A 16,191-nucleotide genomic window follows, 5' to 3' on the forward strand; every position below is an offset into this window, starting at 1 on the left:
TTCTACCTTCTATTTCACTAATCCTATCTTCTGCCTCCGTTATTCTACTAATTGTTGCCTCCAGAGTGTTTCTGATCTCATTTATTGCGTTATTCATTATATATTGACTCTTTTTTATTTCTTCTAGGTCCTTGTTAAACCTTTCTTGCATCTTCTCATTCTTTGTCTCTAGCCTATTTATCTGTGATTCCATTTTGATTTCAAGATTTTGGATCATTTTCACTATCAATATTCGGAATTCCTTCTCCAGTAGATTCCCTACTTCTTCCTCTTTTGTTTGGTTTGGTGGGCAACTCTCCTGTTCCTTTACCTGCTATTTATTCCTCTGTCTCTTCATCTTGGTTATATTGCTGCGTTTGGGGTGGCCTTTTAATATTCTGGTAATTTGTGGAGTTCTCTTTATTATGGAGCTTCCTCACTTTGGGTGGGGTTCTATCAGTGGCTTGTCAAGGTTTCCTGGTTAGGGAGGCTTGTGTTGGAGTTTTGGTGGGTGGAGCTGGGTTTCTTCTCTCTACAGTGCAGTGGAGTAACCCGTAATGGGTTACGAGACATCAAAGGTCTTGGATAATTTTGAGCTGCCTGTATATTGAAGCTCAGGGGAGTGTTCCTGTGTTGCTGGAGAATTTGCGTGGTATGTCTTGTTTTGGAACTTGTTGGCCCTTGGGTGGAGCTTGGTTTCGGTGTAGGTATGAAGGCATTAGATGGGCTCCTATTGCTTAATGTTCCCTGAATTCAAGAGTTCTCTAATGTTTTCAGGCTTTGGATTTAAGCCTCCTGCTTCTGGTTTTCAGTTTTATTTTTACAGTAGCCTCTAGACTTCTCCATCTATACAGCACCGATGATAAAACATCTAGGTTAAAGATGAAAAGTTTCTCCACATTGAGGGACACTCAGAGAGGTTCACTGGGTTATAAGGAGAAGAGAAGATGGAGGAGGTAGTTAGAGGTAACTGGAATGAGATGCGGTGAGATCAAAAGAGAAGAGAGCAAGCTAGCCAGTAGTCAGTTCCTTATGTGTGCTCTATAGTCTGGACCGCTCAGAGGTATTTACAGAGTTATACGGGGAAGAGGAGAGGGAGGAAGTAGACAGAGGTGACCAGGAGGATCAGAGAGAGGAATGAGTAGGAGAGAGACAAATCCTGCCAGTAACCTGTTCCTTAGGTGTTCCCCACCGTCTGGAACACACAGAGATTCACAGAGTTGGATAGAGGAGAGATGGGGGAGAAAAGAGACAGAGGCCACCTGGTGGAGAAAAAGGAGAGTCCAGAGGAGGAGAGAGTGGTCAAGCCAGTAATCTCGCTCTCAGGTAAACTGGGGTAGTGAAGTTTGGATTTTTAAATGTACAAAATTGGCAACAAAAACCTAAGAGCAAAGATTAAAAATCTGTTTTTGAAGACAATGGTCTGCTTTTCTGGTTGCCTGATGTCCTCTGCCAGCCTACAGAAGTTGTTTTGTGAAGTTTGCTCAGCGTTGAAATGTTCTTTTGAGGAGTTTGTGAGGGAGAAAGTGGTCTTCCCATCCTATTCCTCCGCCATCTTTCCCTCTCCTCTTTCTTCTTCTTTAAAACAGTTTCTTCATTTGGCTTCCAGGACTTTACTTCCTTTGGGCTCATTTTCCATGACTCCGGCTAATCATCAGACTTCTCCTATCTTTCTTTTTAATCTCTACAGTTCTATCTCTTAGCATGTACCAGAGCTCCATCTTCAGCCTTTTATTTCCTATTGCCACTGCAATGAGTGGCAATAGGAAATAAAATTCCAATCTCAAGGCTCCAATTAATGTCTACATGCTCAAGAACCCCAGATTTCTACTTTCAGCCAAGTCTCTAACTCTAGACTAGTACCGTCTAAGTCCTCAGTGAATCATGAAACAGGCAGAATTCCCCTGGAGAAACAGAACCAGTAGGAGTTGGATATTAAAATAATTGCAGCCATCATTTGACTTAAATAATGCTGGACTCTGCTTAGGAAATCTGTAGGATAGGCTGTCAGGAAGGGCAGGTAGGAACTCTCAGGCATGGGCTGAAGCTGTTATCCACAGCAGCATTTTCCTCTTCTTGCTGGAAGCCTCAGCTTTATTTCTTAACTGACTGAATGAGGCCCACACAGATTATATAGGATAATTGCCCTTACATGAAGTCAAATGAGTTTTCACTTTAGTCATACCTGTAAAATACCTTCATAGGAAAACTGACATTTATATTTGATTGATTAACTGAAGAGTCTAGTAAACTGGATACATAAAGCCACTGTAGTCATTAACTATAGCTCAAATCAACATCTTCCATTTCCCTCAGCTCTCAAGGCATCTACTACTCCATTTATGCCAACTCCATTTTACCAGACACAGTAGAGTAGCCATCAACCATTTTGTTATCTTATACTTTTTACCTAGGGCACTGGCAAAACTTATTAGTTTTATCTTCAGTTTTATCTACAATATTATCAGTTCCCACCAGCACTACTGAAATATAGTCCAAGTCACTATCACCTATTTCGAGATTAACTGCAACAGCCTCTCAGCAGATCTCTGTGCCTTTAGCCTCTGTTGTATAGTTTCTTGTCCCTATAGCATGATTTCCTATCACAGGAAATAAAATAAGTAAGAAAATAAATATTTGTTCAATGAATGACTGGACATCTTTTAATTTTCTTTTGTGAATTTTTTTAACTGAGCAAAGAAATTAACTTACATGTGCAATATCTGTCCTGCATTGTAGATATTTAAATTAATAAGATATATAATACCTAGTATTTACTCATCACTTACTCCATGCACTGGCAATTTAAAGAACTTCAGGTATTTCCATGTGTGTGCTCAGTCACTCAGAGATGTCTGATTCTCTGTGATCCCATGGACTGCAGCCTGCCAGGGTCTTCTGGCTATGGGATTTTGAGGCAAGAATACTAGAGTGGGTTGCCATTTCCTTCTCCAGAGGTTTTTTTTCTGACCCAGTGATCAAATCTGTGTCTCCTGCATTGGCAGGTAAATTCTTTATCACTGAGCCACCTCGGACAAGGCTAGGTATTTTCACAGCCTTATAATTACACTATGAAACATATTTTCATTATCACCAATTTTCACTGAAGAAAACTGATACACAGAGAGACAAGCATTTTGCCCAGATTCACAGCTTATAAATGATGGAAATTGTATTTGGACCCAGGTACTCAGATTTTGGTGGCTGTACTAAAATTTATTTACTATGGAAAATGACCACAATCCTTGTTTAAGGGACTAAGAGGTCAAGATAGCAGAAGATGAGGAACGTTAGAAATAGCCCAGAACTTTCAGTACAGTTATAGGTTGCAACAGCAAACATATTTATCTCTTGAAAATGTGAGAAATTTGCTAAGACAGACACAATTATGCAAGATTATATGGAAATAGTTTGTAGTAAAAATGACCGAAGAAACATCAGTAGGCTGTATAAATTGCTTGAAACATCTTAGAAAGAACATTTTAACACTGCTTGAATATCTTCAGTATTAGAAACTTTCTGGGAAATCAATGCATATAAAATGAAGGAGCTACATTAGTCCATAAACATAGGGTTTCAGGAGTTTCTCTTCTTATTTATTTTTTTTGCTAATTTTAATTTTTATTGTTTGATTGTAGCCCTTTATTTAAACTGGCATAGAGTAACACTTTAAAAAACCTATATTGCTTAAGACTATGTGATGCATTTTATATAAATAATTACACAAAAATTATTTCATAAATGTTACTCCAATGTTTGGAATCTTATTGTTATGTAACAATCATCCCTTGTATGAAGAAAATATAGATTCTTCGTTTAACTAAAGAAATAGTGGAAAGAACACATGAAAGATACAAAGAGAAAGGATTTAAGAGAGGGTTCTTTACCTTTGAATTTTCCCTTCTTTAATGAATGGATGTGTGTGTGCACGCTAAGTTGCTTCAGTCATATCTGACTCTGCAACTCTATGAACTACAGCCCAACAGGCTCCTCTATCCATGGGATTCTCCAAGGAAGAATACTGTAGTTGGTTGCCATTTCCTCCTCCAGGGAGTTGTCTTTATTCCAATCAAATAGTGAAAGCACAGGTGCCGTCCCTTCTGTTTCTTATTTTAGGGCTATGCCGTCTGAATGTACATCTATAAAGAAGAGGGCATGTTGAAAAAAGCAGATTTAAAATCAGAATAAAGCAGCCTAAACACACTTGTTTTTCCATTATTATAGGTTTTACTGAAATCATTCTAACTATAACCGACTTTGCTTGTTAATAGAATCATACTACTCTTGAAAATATGGATGGCTTATATCTCACAGCCCAAATTTGGCCATTAAAAAAAATAAAGCTTTATTGGAACCCAGTCATGTCCATTTTTTTCAACGTGTTTTCTATTATTGCTTTCATACTGAAAGACAGAGTTGAGGAGTTGTGGGAAAGACCATATAGCTTGGAAAGCTGAAAATATTTACTATCTAGCCTTTTACAAGAAAAGTTTGCTGACCATTGTTCTAACAAAAGCCCTCAGTAATTTTTATTATTATATTATAGGTAATTATTATTTATCATTAAGATTTAAATTTAGACAATGCAACTTGTAGCAACTGTTCTGCTTCCTTTCTACAGCTGTCCCAAAGTGTCTAGTTGGCATTGAGATGAAGAAGACAGAATTCGGTTATAAGGTCAGGAGAGCCAAAACTTCCCCCAGAGTCATTATGAGCCATGATGCCTTCTTACAGGGACTTTCATTTAGGTAATGAATCTACTTGAAGTCATTTGAAGCAAATTGCAAGGCAAACTTTGAGTGTTTAGAGCCCTCTGGGAGTAATTTACTTGATATGTTTACTGTTAAACAAATGTCCCAACATTTAGGATTTCAGGGTCCATAAAATGTGATAAGAACTGGGAAGGCATCTAAAAGAGAGACCATGAAGGCAGACTCTTCACTTGAGTCTCTGTGAGCTCTTCTGCCTCACTCCCTCTTCCCCTTACTTTGATTCTCTTTGCTTATGCTTTTGCTACCCAGGTAAAGTACTCATTTGGGCTTTGCAGGTGGCTCAGTGGTAAAGAATTCGCCTGCTAATGCAGGAGATGTAGGAGACATGGGTTTGATCCATTGTTGGAAAGATTCCTTGGAGGAGGAAATCACAACCCTCTCCAGTATTCTTGCCTGGGAAATCTTGCCTGGAGAGAGGAGTCCAGTGGGCTATAGTACATGGGGTTGCAAAGAACTGTACAGACTGAGCACACAGGCAAGTACCATTGGTAAAGCTCTTGTCAATTTCCTTATCATTCATGTGCAAATATTTACAATCTCAGATTCATTTATTTTATGGTTCAGGAACACAATTAAAATACTAAAAATCTACTATTAACAATAGAACATCTTCCAATGTAAAGTGAAGGTGAAAGTGAAGTCGCTCAGTTGTGTCCAACTCTTTGTGATCCTGTGGACTGTAGCCCACCAGGCTCCTCTGACCATGGGATTTTCCAGGCAAGAATACTGGAGTGGGTTTCCATTTCCTTCTCCAGGGAATCTTCCCAACCCAGGGATTGAACCCAGGTCTCCCACATTGCAGGCAGATGCTCTAACCTCTGAGCCACCAGGGAAGGCTTTCAATGTAAAATAGGATGTATTTAAAAAGTAAGCTTCTTGTTTGCATTCCCACCAACAGTGTAAGAGGGTTCCCTTTTCTCCACACCCTCTTCAGCATTTATTGCTTGTAGACTTTTGGATAGCAGCCATTCTGGCTGTATGTACCACAGCTTTCTTATTCATTCATCTGCTGATGGACATCCAGGTTGCTTCCATGTCCTGGCTATTATAAACAGTGCCGCAGTGAACATTGGGTTACACGTGTTTCTTTCAATTCTGTTTTCCTCAGTGTGTATGCCCAGCAGTGGGATTGCTGGGTTGTATGGCAGTTCTATTTCCAGTGTTTTAAAGAATCTCCACACTGTTCTCCATAGTGGCTGTACTAGTTTGCATTCCCACCAACAGTGTAAGAGGGTTCCCTTTTCTCCACACCCTCTCCAGCACTTATTGCTTGTAGACTTTTGGATCACAGCCATTCTGATTGGCGTGAAATGGTACCTCATTGTGGTTTTGATTTGCATTTCTCTGATAATGAGTGATGTTGAGCATCTTTTCATGTGTTTGTTAGCCATCTGTATGTCTTCTTTGGAGAAATGTCTGTTTAGTACTTTGGCCCATATTTTGATTGGGTCGTTTATTTTTCTGGAATTGAGCTGCAGGAGTTGCTTGTATATTTTTGAGATTAGTTGTTTGTCAGTTGCCTCATTTGCTATTATTTTCTCCCATTCTGAAGTCTGTCTTTTCAACTCGCTTATCGCTTCCTTTGTTGTGCAGAAGCTTTTAATTTTAATTAGGCCCCATTTGTTTATTTCTGCTTTTATTTCCAGTATTCTGGGAGGTGGGTCATAGAGGATGCTGCTGTGATTTATGTTGGAGAGTATTTTGCCTATGTTCTCCTCTAGGAGTTTTATAGTTTCTGGTCTTACATTTAGATCTTTAATCCATTTTGAGTATATTATTGTGTATGGTGTTAGAAAGTATTCTAGTTTCATTCTTTTACAAGTGGTTGACCAGTTTTCCCAGCACCACTTGTTAAAGAGATTGTCTTTACTCCATTGTATATTCTTGCCTCCTTTGTCAAAGATAAGGTGTCCATATGTGTGTGGATTTATCTCTGGGCTTTCTATTTTGTTCCATTGATCTATATTTCTGTCTTTGTGCCAGTACCATATGGTCTTGATGACTGTGGCTTTGTAGTAGAGCCTGAAGTCAGGCAGGTTGATTGCTCCAGTTCCATTCTTCTTTCTCAAGATTGCTTTGGCTATTCGAGGTTTTTTGTATTTCCATACAAATTGTGAAATTATTTGTTCTAGCTCTGTGAAAAATACTGCTGGTAGCTTGGTAGGGATTGCATTGGATCTGTAGATTGCTTTGGGTAGTATACTGATTTTCACTATATTGATTCTTCCGATCCATGAACATGGTATATTTCTCCATCTATTAGTGTCCTCTTTGATTTCTTTCACCAGTGTTTTATGGTTTTCTATATATAGGTCTTTAGTTTCTTTAGGTAGATATATTCCTAAGTATTTTATTCTTTTCGTTGCAGTGGTGAATGGAATTGTTTCCTTAATTTCTCTTTTTATTTTCTCATTGTTAGTGTATAGGAATGCAAGGGATTTCTGTGTGCTGATTTTATATCCTGTAACTTTTCTATATTCATTGATTAGTAATTTTCTGGTGGAGTCTTTAGGGTTTTCTATATAGAGGATCATGTCATCTGCAAACAGTGAGAGTTTTACTTCTCCTTTTCCAATTTGGATTTCTTCATTTCTTTTTCTGCTCTGATTGCTGTGGCCAAAACCAGAATTGAAAGAGACACGTGTATCCCAATGTTCATCACAACACTGTTTATAATAGCCAGGACATGCAAGCAACCTAGATGTCCATCAGCAGATGAATGAATAAGAAAGCTGTGGTACATATACACAATGGAGTATTACTCAGCCATTAAAAATAATACGTTTGAATCAGTTCTAATGAGGTGGATGAAACTGCAGCTGATTATACAGAGTGAAGTAAGTCAGAAAGAAAAACACCAACACAGTATACTAACACATATATATGGAATTTAGAAAGATGGTAATGATAACCCTGTATGTGAGACAGAAAAACAGACACGAATGTATAGAACAGTCTTTTGGACTCTATGGGAGAGTGAGAGGGTGGGATGATTTGGGAGAATGGCATTGAAACATGTATAATATCACATAAGAAATGAATCGCCAGTCTAGGTTCGATGCAGGATACAGGATTTAACATTTTATTCTTAGAGGAGTGAAAAATGAAGAATTCTTCTCAAGAAGTAAGTAAAACAGTAAAAAAAAAAAAAAAAAGAAGAAGAAGAAGGAAGTGGTGGAGATGCAGCCAAAACCCACTGTATTTTATGGAGAAAAAAAAGAAAAAAGAATTGCTAATCTAAAAGATGGTTTTGATGAGTGAGAAGATCTGACACCACATGGATATAAGCAGTAGAAAAAGATGATCTCCAGGCAAAACTAATCAAGGAAAAAACAAACAAAAAGAATACCTCAGATAAATCAAGGTTGATGATGTAACATAGGAATATATAGGAAGAAGTTTAAAATATAAATGAATACAAGCAAATATATGTTGACATTTGCTAATCTCATTTAAAATATATGACATTTTAGTTTTTCAGAGTTACTTTGTTCTTCTTTTAAATAACTTCACCTATAAATTGTCTTTAAAATTTATAAATATTTCTTCAACAGTTGTGCACATATTAAATTAAAAAAGTGAGAATTCTTGTACTTTGAGGTAATACCAAAACAAATTTGATTTGTTTTGATTTAGTTTCTAGATACAGGTTGAGACCCAGAGAACTTTCGGGTTCTTGTTAGTAACTACAGTGTCTTTCTTTTTTCCTTTTAAACAGACCTTACTTTTAAACATCTTTATATTCACAGAAAAATTTGGCAGAAATTATGGAGATTCCCATGTACTCCTGCCCTTACACATGCATTGTCTCCCCCACTACCAACACCCCACCAGAGTTGTACACTTGTTTCAGCTGCGGAACATATGTTGAGTCATCACAATAGTGCAAAGTCCACAGTTTACCATAGGATTCACTCTTAGTTTTGTACATTCTGTGAGCTTTGACAAATGTATAATGACATGTATCTACCATGATGGTATCATACAACGCAGTTTCCTCACCCTAAAAGTCCCCTGTTTTCTGTTTATTCATTCTTCTTGCCCTCTAACCCATGTCAACCACTGACATTTTTACTAATCAAGGAAAAAACATAGTTTACTTTTTCTAGAATGTTATATAGTTAGAATTAACAGAACATGAACTTTTCAGGTTGGCTTCTTTTACTCCATAATATGCACTTAACAAGATTTCTTTATGTCTTATCATGCCTTGATAGTGAGTTTCTTTTTAGCACTGAATAATATTCCATTGTCTAGATATACCACATTTTATTTATTCATTTACATACTAAAAGATATATGTGTTGCTTTCCAGTTCTGTCAGTTGTGAGTAAAACTTCCATAAACATTTGTGTCCAGGTTTTATGTGGACAAACACTTTCAACTAATTTGAGGAAATACTCTTTGAGTAAAAGGAACTCAATTATGTAGCACTTTTTAAGAAATTTAACTGTGGAAAATTTTAGATTACACCTGTTTTCTCTAGTTAATTATAAATGCCAAAGCTGTCTATAATAGTATATCAAGTCCTCTTACTTTTTTGTGTTACTTACTTTGGCATTTGATATTAAACTATAATAATGAGAGTTTATCTATTTTAAGGTAATAGAGGCATTTTTAATCTAACAACAACAAAGAAAGCTTCATACATAAATTGTGCTTACGTCAATTCACTTTTGGTTTCAGGAAACTAGACTGAGGATGGCAAAGAAATAAACCATTGATTTCATTAGTTGCCTCTAAGGGATTATGTAATACTTTTCTTTAGAGATCTTTAATAATGATTTTTTTTCTGAGTATAGTAGCCTTAGAATGCCTGAGTTTGGTCTGAATATTGTAGAAAAGCAGCTATAATATTTCACAGTACACTCATTTCACAATTGGTTTGTAAAAAAATATAGTTTAAATATCAAAGAAAGTTCTGAGTGACCTTTTTTATACTCTACTAATACAACTCTGAGAAATAGTTTGAACTTTTGAGTCAGTCAAGGTTCATTGTATCATAGAACATGCCTTTAGTTGATAGGATGGATTAGTCTAAGGAATTATGAGGATATTACCTGGGGGTATTGTTTTGGAGTCATTTCCTTTTCTGGACGGCCCACATCACTATAGAGGATACACCCTGACCAGGGATGTACTGACTTAATGCTGTGTACCTGTTGTTACCATGGTCTATTGTATACTATCAGGATCTACTGATGGAGAGTATAAGGTGATGAGAAACTCATCATAGGTCTTGTTTAGACACAGCCAAGAGAATGACATGGAGGAAGGAGATATGGTAAAAATCTGTCATTGCCTCTAGGTGGAAACATAGCTCCTCACTGAAGAAAAAGTAACATTTTTCCAAGTAACAATTATCTGCACAGCAATGTGTCTTAATGACTAAATCAAGTGTAAAAATGGCATACAGATCCATCAGGGAGTATATGCATAGTTAATTATGCCTGAAATAATAAATGTATGATTTCCACAGGATAAGGTAAACAGCCAATTAAACTAAGATATGATATACCCTTTCTCTACTCATTAGTCAAAGCATAAAACATTTTAGCATTGCTTAAATAATTTACTTGTGTTAAAATAAAGGGAATGCTTAAAACATTAATAGGGTACTTTACAATCTTGAAGTCAATAAGTTGTTATATGATGGTTATATAAATAATTCAAGGCTCGGTTTAGCACAAAAGGACTAACGCATTTTTACACAGTTCAAATAATTCAAAATTTGCCATAGTTTTCTCCACTAGGCCAAGATGTCTCCAATGGCTTCTTCCCAGATGAAGTCTGGGGAGATTTTGATGCTGATATTCTGCTCTCTTTCAATGGGAATATTATTATCTGTGGTTGTTTTATTTTTATTGATTGTTATTGTGATTCAAGTACTACTAGGCACCATGAGAGGGGACAAATAAGTGTGGTCCTACTTAATTTCTCAAAGAAAAGTAAAAGAAATGAGCAAAAAAACAAAAACAAAAACACACACACCAAAAACTTTGAATAACGTATACATATATCAAATAAAAGTTATTTTTAGCATTCAAGTCCAGTGTTCATAATTTGGTATGCATGAGAAATCCAATGTTTACAGAGTAGTTTGACTGATGATAATACATAAACTAGATTATGTGCCTGGAATGCATACACAAATAAAAGATCAGGAAGTCAAAGGATTACAAAACACTTTTAGTAGGATTCACTTAAAATGCAAATGTAGATAAGATTTGAAGAAATGAGGGGAAGACGGCACAGTGCTGTTACCCTTACAGGAGAGCCTACATGGAGCAGGCCAGTGAAGATCAATCAGAAAAGAAAGTTTGGAATTCTGCTCTCTGAAAGGAATGGTTCAGGCAAATATCCTTGCTTTTGACTAGCTTATATGGAAAACAACAAAATAGACATGACTTAATAAAGATGACATGCTCTCAATATCTTACCTTATGGAACATTCCAGTTCCCCATTCTTAATGATCTCATCCCAAATGGCTCTTTCCAAAGTTTTAATTCTCTGACTTGCTTGGCCTATGGACCATAACAGATGTGCATACGCTTACATGAAATCAGTTCAGTTCAGTTCAGTCGCTCAGTCGTGTCTGACTCTTTGCGACCCCATGAATCACAGCACGCCAGGCCTCCATGTTCATCACCATCTCCCGGAGTTCACTCAGACTCGCGTCCATCAAGTCCATGATGCCATCCTGCCATCTCATCCTCGGTCGTCCCCTACTCCTCCTGCCCCCAATCCCCCTCCCAGCATCAGAGTCTTTTCCAATGAGTCAACTCTTCGCATGAGGTGGCCAAAGTACTGGAGCTTCAGCTTTAGCATCATTCCTTCCAAAGATATCCCAGGGTTGATCTCCTTCAGAATGGACTGATTGGATCTCCTTGCAGTCCAAGGGACTCTCAAGAGTCTTCTCCAACACCACAGTTCAAAAGCATCAATTCTTCAGTGCTCAGCCTTCTTCACAGTCCAACTCTCACATCCATACATGAACACTGGAAAAACCATAGCCTTGACTAGACGGACCTTAGTCGGCAAAGTAATGTCTCTGCTTTTGAATATACTATCTAGGTTGCTCATCACTTTTCTTCCAAGGAGTAAGCGTCTTTTAATTTCGTGGCTGCAATCACCCTCTGCAGTGATTTTGGAGCCCCCAAAATAAAGTCTGACACTGTTTCCACAGTTTCCCCATCTATTTCCTATGAAGTGATGGGACCGGATGCCATGATCTTTGTTTTCTGAATGTTGAGCTTTAAGCCCACTTTTTCACTCTCCACTTTAAATGCTAAAGTAAAAAGTGAATTATATAACAATAGTGTGAATATAGTGTGAATACATATATATGTATATTAGCATTTGTCATTTTATTGACACATCCTTTTACAGAAGTAAACTGGGAATCACCATTTTATACAAAATCACTGTGTGTGTTCTTTGATGGCACTAGAAAAATACAGAAAAAGTAAAAAACAAACAACTCTACCTCCACCCCCCACCAAAACTCAGATTTGTATTTGGCTTAGCAACATATTCACACTCTTAGCAACCGTGGATTCTGATACATACTTGGCATGTATTATTGCTCCAAGATATTCACCAGCATTCCTTGAATAGTTCATAATAGCTATTTGGTCACACCAGAAAAAAAATTAAGGACCTCACTAACCCATTTTCAATAATAATGGATTATAAAATGTGGCTCAATTGCATTCAGTCTATTCTATGTAAGTGTGCTGGAAAGTGCAGGAAGAGAATTAGAAGATGATGCTACAAAATGCTTCCATTCATCTGGGAGGCCCTTTGCCATCAATAGACCGCAAGCATTATCAGAATTTCTGGATACAGATCATTCATCATTTTTTCCCTGCCTCACCTAAAAATACAGAGTGTAACCACTATTCACATAAAACTACAGATAAACATGTGGGATCCCCGAGTGAACACACACACACAATCCCCACTACATTTCCCTAGGACATAATGGTCAAGATATGGTTACTTAATTCAACATAACTCATTGTTCTTAGCTATAATGAGCACCACATAAAGAATTGACTGATTTTTAAAAACATAAGCACAATAAAATACATCTATAGCTGAGAATTTATACTGCAGTATTTTTAATCCTCCTCTTTTAAAGAGGGCATTTAAATATTGCAGAATACCAGAAAAAGAATGACCAAATTAATTACTATATATAATTGTACACTTTCAAAGTCTATGTGTTTGTCACTCAGTCGTGTCTTACTCTTTGAGACCCCATTGACTGTAGCCCACCAGGCTCCTCTCTCCATAGAACTCTCCAGGCAAAAATACTGGAGTGAGTAGCCATTCCCTTCTCCAGGGTATCTTCGTGACCCAGGAATCGAACCCAGGTCTGCTGCATTGCAGGCAGATTCTTTACCATCTGAGCCACCAGAGAAGCCCAGAATCTGTGAAGAACCATAACTCAGTCAAGAGCTCATTGTTTAGATATATTCATGGTGATTATTAGGGTTTCTCTCTCTCTCTCTCTTTTTTTTTTTTTTTTTGGAAGGATTGTCATTTTGTCTTTAACCTGACAAACAAAAGATGATATTCCAAAGGTGATTTCATTTGATTTTTTGTTTGTTTAGGTATCAGGTAAATGACCATTTCCCAGATTATTATAAAGCTTATCTATTGATTTAAGATCTCTAGCAAATCAGTAATGTGTCTTTACATTGATAAATTCAAAGTAAGTAGTAAACCCTCATAGTAATATAATTATTATAGCTCTTCTAAATTTGAATAGCTGTTTCCTTGCTTTTATAAATGTGTTTGTGTCCATATTAGAAACGATGCTTGAATGAACTATTTTATAGTTATTATATGTGCTTCAAAAATATGAAACATCTAAAAATGTCATTAAAATACAAAAAAAAAGTCCCTGAAAGGTGAGTTTAAAGTATAGTACCCACTTAAAGCTTAGAATTTTTGATTGATTTCCCCTTTCAGAGCACCATAACTTTATTTTCAACATACAATGTCTGCTATTTTCTCAGCACCAAAGAGAAATTAATACTGATAGAATTGGGGGCACAGCTGATTCAGAAAGCAATTTTTTCTACTTCCTATATCTTTTCAGGTACACAACATTAAGACAACATTCTATTAAAAAGCTTTATAAAGTCATAATAGGTAAGACAATCTCAAAGTCAAGTGTTTTAGCTAATAAACCTGCAGAAACCTTAAATCTATGCTCTTTACAGCCTTTCAGTTTATACATTACCAACTTACTCAAATAAGGAAAGCAATTTTAGCCTTCTTAAAAGCATTAGATGCACACTCATTTGTACTAAGAAGGAAATTGAGATTTTAGTTTTTCTGGGTGCAACAAAATATGAACCTGGTAAGGATATGGGGGTAGAGCTGGGTGAAGAAGAAGAATGCTGAGGATATAGAGAGTTGTGTCATATAATAGAGAGAGCTGTGCCCTCCTGCAAGGTAGCCACTATCCACATGTGGCTAAATTAAACAAATTACATTTGAATTAGGTAAACTTAAACTGATTAAAATAAAAATTATTTTGCTCAGACACTCAGACAACATTTCAGGTGCTCAACAGACATGTATGACTGGTGGCTACTGAAATGAGTAATGCAGAACAGAACACACCCATCATGGCAGAAAGGTCTTTATTTAGTCTTGAATAGAGGAAAGTTGAGGCATTAAAAATCAGAGATATCACTTTGCTGACAAAGGTCCATATCATATAGTCAAAGCTGTGGTTTTTCCAGTAGATGTGTATGGTTGTGAGAGCTGGACCATAAAGAAGGCTGAACACCAAAAAAAATAGATGCTTTCAGACTGTGGTGCTGGAGAAAACTCTTGAGAATCCCCTGGACAGCAAGGAAATCAAGTCTGTCAATCCTAAAGGAAGTCAACCCTGAATATTCACTGGAAGAACAGATGCTGAAGCTCCACTACTTTGGCCACCTGACATGAAGAGCCAACTAATTGGAAAAGACTTTGGTGCTTAAGAAGACTGAGGGCAGGAAGAGAAGGAGGTGAGAGAGGATGAGATGGTTGGACAGCATCACTAACTCAATGGATGAGAGTCTGAGCAAACTCTGGGAGATGGTGAACCAGAAAGAACAGGGAAGCTTTGGATGGGGTTGCAAAGAGTTGGAGAAGACTTAGCAACTGAACAGTAACAACAGAGGAAAGAAATTACTCAAATTAAAGTTTCATTTTGTCATTTTATCTCTAACCTGACAAAAGATGGTATTTGTTTATAATATCTACATGTTGAAATAAGCTGGCCAGCCTCACTCATCATATTTTGTTTTAGAAATATGCAAAGTTTGCAATCTTATTTGCTTATTTTAGGATGGATTCATTTTGAAAACTTTCAAGTACAAACAAAGACAGAAACTTGAGTATAAGTGTAAAGCCTTCATAAACTTTCACAGACTGAAACTGAACCCACTCATGCAACCAGTACCTGGGTAAAACAAAATGAAAAACAAAACAAAACAAAGCATTCATTACAGGTATCCCAAAACTCTCCCTCCTCCTTTACCATTATTTCCTCTCCAGTCACTACAACCCAGCAATGATAATTACCAGCGTGATTACCACAAATTCAGATGATTTATTTTATGTAGAAGGCTTCATGCATAGTCTAGTCTTCTGATTTTTTATTTTTTGTATGAGATTATTTGTGTATACATACATGGTCAACTGTCATTGGTGTTTAGCAGGAGTGGATAGCAAACTTAAAAAAAAAAGAAATGGATAATTAATATTTTCATTTTTGTGAGTAGTGTAGGCTCTGTCACAACTACTGAACTGCTATTGTAGAGTGAAAATATGCATAGTCAATATATAAATGAAAGTGTAAAAAAGGTATTTACAAAAACAGGCAGTGGGATATATTTGTCCATGGTCTGTAGTTTGACAACGTCTGCTGTTTGGTTTTCCACTGCCTGACTATCCCACTGTCTATTCCTCTGTTTTGGGCATTTGAAAAATTTCCAATTTGGATTATTATAGATATCCTGAGAACATTTCAGTACAGGTTGTTGGTGAATACTTGTAATTCCCCGCTTGTTCCTTCTCTATCTGACAAGCTTCCCTCTGTTCAGGCATTTATAGTTCAGCACATAGGTCCGTCTAGTCAAAGCTATGGTTTTTCCAGTAGTCATGTATGGATGTGAGTCAGACTATAAAAAAAGCGGAGTACTAAAGAATTGATGCTTTTGAACTGTGGTGTTGGAGAAGACTCTTGAGAGTCCCTTGGACTGCAAGGAGATCCAACCAGTCCATCCTAAAGGAGATCAATCCTAAGTGTTCATTGGAAGGAGTGATGCTGAAGCTGAAACTCCAATACTTTGACCACCTGATGTGAAGAACTGACTCATTTGAAAAGACCCTGAGGCTGGGAAAGATTGAAGGCAGGAGGAGGAGATGACA

This window comes from Ovis aries, chromosome 19, assembly GCF_016772045.2.
Source record: "Ovis aries strain OAR_USU_Benz2616 breed Rambouillet chromosome 19, ARS-UI_Ramb_v3.0, whole genome shotgun sequence".
Lineage (NCBI taxonomy): Eukaryota > Metazoa > Chordata > Mammalia > Artiodactyla > Bovidae > Ovis > Ovis aries.